Source organism: Hakea prostrata, chromosome 5 (genome assembly GCF_041222555.1).
Source record: "Hakea prostrata isolate BN-2017 chromosome 5, UWA_Hpros_2, whole genome shotgun sequence".
NCBI classification, from domain to species: Eukaryota; Viridiplantae; Streptophyta; class Magnoliopsida; order Proteales; family Proteaceae; genus Hakea; species Hakea prostrata.
Genome location: NC_142604.1, coordinates 49,006,518 through 49,010,042, shown reverse-complemented (window position 1 = coordinate 49,010,042; position 3,525 = coordinate 49,006,518). Strand labels below are relative to the sequence as shown.

The 3,525-nt window shown below is 38.8% G+C and overlaps 1 pseudogene across 1 annotated transcript; it reads right to left on the bottom strand.

Annotated features, from left to right (window-relative positions):
• Positions 1-224: 224 nt before the first annotated feature.
• On the bottom strand, positions 225-3,304 carry LOC149016311 (xanthotoxin 5-hydroxylase CYP82C4-like; annotated as a pseudogene). The gene is made up of 3 exons (XR_016173717.1): positions 2,988-3,304; positions 1,455-2,509; positions 225-1,337 (listed from the first exon to the last, which is right to left on the bottom strand). The product of XR_016173717.1 is annotated as a xanthotoxin 5-hydroxylase CYP82C4-like (transcript).
• Positions 3,305-3,525: the final 221 nt, after the last annotated feature.

Sequence of the window (3,525 nt, the reverse complement as noted above, 5' to 3'; positions counted from 1 at the left end):
CCTTCTCCCCCCCCTTTCTTCTAGCTTTTGAATTAATTATTATGTTTTAGCTTCTTGTTGGCCGGGTTTCGTGCCTGTGTTCCTCTGGTTCAAGGTAAATTATTTAAGAAGGGATATCTAAGTTTTCCATGTAACATATTAGTTGTCATTTAATTTCCCGGTCATCCCGCCTTCTTTCCCTTTTGTCTTCTTCCGTGGATTCACATCCTCTGCAATTCCTTTCTCTACAATTTTTTGTAATTCCCTCATAGGATTGTACCATGTGGCATTTAAGGAATCCAAAGGTTATCCAATTTAAACTAAATTTGAATTTTATTTAAACCCACCCATAAATTTGAATTTTATTTAAACTCTAGTTAAATTGGATAACCTTTGGATTCCTTAAATGCCACATGGCACAATCCTATGAGGGAATTACAAGAAATTGTAGAGAAAGGAATTACATAGGATGTGAATCCTTATTTCTTTGGCGAATTTGATAGATATATTAATATGTGGAAAGAAATGGCTGAGGTTTGTATTTTTGACCGTGGATAAAATTTAAATGTTAACAACTGTATATTGTTACATGGAAAACTTAGATATCACCTTCTTAAATAATTTACCTTTGAACCAAATAGAAACATTAGGATTTTATTCATCTATGTAGACAACATTGAAAACCTCAATTCAGTAGTCCAATCATAAGAAGCATAAAAACTATAATTAATTTTAATTTTCATAAAGCTTAGAAGGAAGGTGTGGGGTGAGAAGGATGTTTAGAGGGGTTGCTTTGGGCATGGAGATGCCTAAGGCTTCAGTCATATCTATTGGTTCATCCGTAGCGGTTTCTAGATTGAATCCTTGAAGTAGACGAGCAAGAGTCAAGTGCAAGATTTGCTTGGAAAATGTAATACCTGGGCATGCTCGTAGGCCGGATCCAAAAGGAATGAATTCAAAGTTCTTACCTAGATAGTCCACTACTACATGTGTAGTGAGAAACCTCTCTGGTTTGAATTCATGGGGCTCTGACCACACATGAGGGTCTCGATGAAGCTTCCATATATTAGGAAGTAAACGTGTGCCCTTTTGGATGGCATAACCTCCCACTTGACAGTCTTCCATGGCTTCATGAGGTACTGATAAAGGCGCAGGAGGATATAACCACAAGTTTCCTTTACAATGGCCTGGAGGTACTCCAACTTGTTGATATCTGATTCTTCAACACGTCTATCGTTACCAACATGGATGTCCAATTCTTCTTGGGCCTTTTTCAGAACTTCATTATTACTCAACAGCAAAGAAAGTGCCCATGTCAAGGTGCCAGAGGTCGTTTCGTAGCCACCTGCGATGAGTTGCTGCGCAAAGGGAAAATATAGAAAAGAAGTTTAAGGCTTTGGTACTTGTAAGCCAAGTTTTTAAACTAATTCAGCCTCCATTACTATAATTAAATAAAATTGAAAGAAGGCACATACCAATGCAGTTGCCTTGATTACAGTATCACAATCATAACTGTGGTTCAAATTGCTCTCAAGAATCACAGATAGCATTATATCGATGAAGTCGAGTTCTTCTTCATCTCGAGACGATTGTGTCGTACAATGGACCTTGTGATGACGATGTTCATCGATCCAATTTCCAATTATAGAGTCGAACTCCTTAAGAGTAGATTTCATGGCTCCCACATGTCCTCCCAAGTCCAACCATTCACAATAGGGTATTGCATCAGATACAACAGGCACCCCACTTAGGTACATGAATTGATCAGCCATTGCCTTTTGAAATCGTTGGGCCTCATCCACCTCATTTCCAACTGTACCAATGTTCCCATAATAACGTTTCCCAGCAATAAGTTTGGTGATGACATTAAACGTAAGGTGTTCAAACCACTCCTTCATCTCCACATTCATGGGTTGGTCACTATTATCCTTGGCCCAACCCGAGTATAATTCTTTGATGAATGTGTCTACTTCAGCAACCCTAACATGCCTGAGCTTGTGAAGACGGGTATTAGAGAATAGTTCAATAGTGGACGCCTTTCGTATCTCACGCCAATATGAACCATATGGTGAGAATCCAAATACAGCATAGTTGAAGCCTAGATGCTTCCCTGCAGCCAAATGAGGACGTGTAGCAAAAACTCTGTCTCACAACCAGTGTGCGATGTACACCGAGTTTGAGCATGAAGATTGGGCCAAGTTTGTTGGCCAAAGAACCAAGTGTTCGTGGAAGCGAGCATTTTCCCCCTAGCAAATGGAGATGACCAATAATCGGCAAGGCACCAGATGGTGTTGGGGCTTCCCTTCGCTTGGTTTTGTGTCTTCGTAGGAAATAAAACACAAAAGTGAAGGCTACAAATGTTGCTATCACTTGAGATAGGATAAGGAGCTCCATTATAATCTTATGGGAATTGCACATTCAACTCAAGCTTCCCCTGATCTCGTCTTCCGCTCTTCGGATTTTCCAGAGATTTTAAAACCTCTAACTATGACCAACTCAATCTACAAATACTCGTATTGCATGATCCAGCCTGCACAATTGTTTTCATTTTGTTAAAGTGATGAAAAGTAACCATGTTAGCCAGATTAATTCCATGCATTTAATTATTTTTAAGGGAAAACATCTGGTTAGACAGAGAGGATCAAAACCCCAGAGGGTTGTATGAACTATGCATGGGAGCTAGAGGTTATGTGTGATTTAGGCACTCTGCCTATTCAACTTTGCTTTTGTTGATCCATTAGCTGCAAATGAAGGTGTTGTCATTGTTGGCAACTTAAATGAGATAGCTGAGATGATATGAGCAATTCAAATCAAGTATACTAACGGGTTCAATCAAGTTGGGTAAGGCTAGTATTGGAACCAGTTCAAACCTGGTTTATTTTTTATTGGTTTTTATTTGGTATAGCGGCAACACATGGAATTAAGCTAAGGGAAGAATTAAAGATTTGCAAAAATCATTCTTGTAAAACGAAACTAAAGGGTTCGGTAGTGGTGCAAGAAAAGCTTACCTGAGTATTTCTTCCATTGTTGAACAATAGAGTAAGAATGGAGAGAAATGGAAAACAACCTGCCGCCGGCGTGGGTTTTAAGGAGAAGAAAAACAGCTAGCTGTTGCTAGCCTGCGTTTTGAACCATTGAGGAAGAAGAATATGCTATGCTATGGACGCTGGTCTTCTTCTGCTAGACAAGAGAAAAAGTGAAAAGAGAAGGAAGAAGAGGAAGAGGAAGATACTACTATATTTTTGAAATTGTTCTTCTTCAAAGAAAAGAAGGATTCAATTGTTCAATTCTATTGCTGAAAAACAGAGTGAAAAATATAGAGAAAAGTGGAAGAAGCTGCTATCTTTAATATCAGTGAGGATAATGAAAAGGAGAGCCTACTGAACAAGTGCTTTACATAATAGACGAGGATTGGATGGTTGAGGTTGAATATCCACTTACCCTCTCATTTTAATGGATTTTGCTTGGGAGCAGTGCCTACGTTGGAGTGCTCCATGCAGTTTTGATATTAGTTTTGATATTTAAATTAAATCTTCACCATCCACT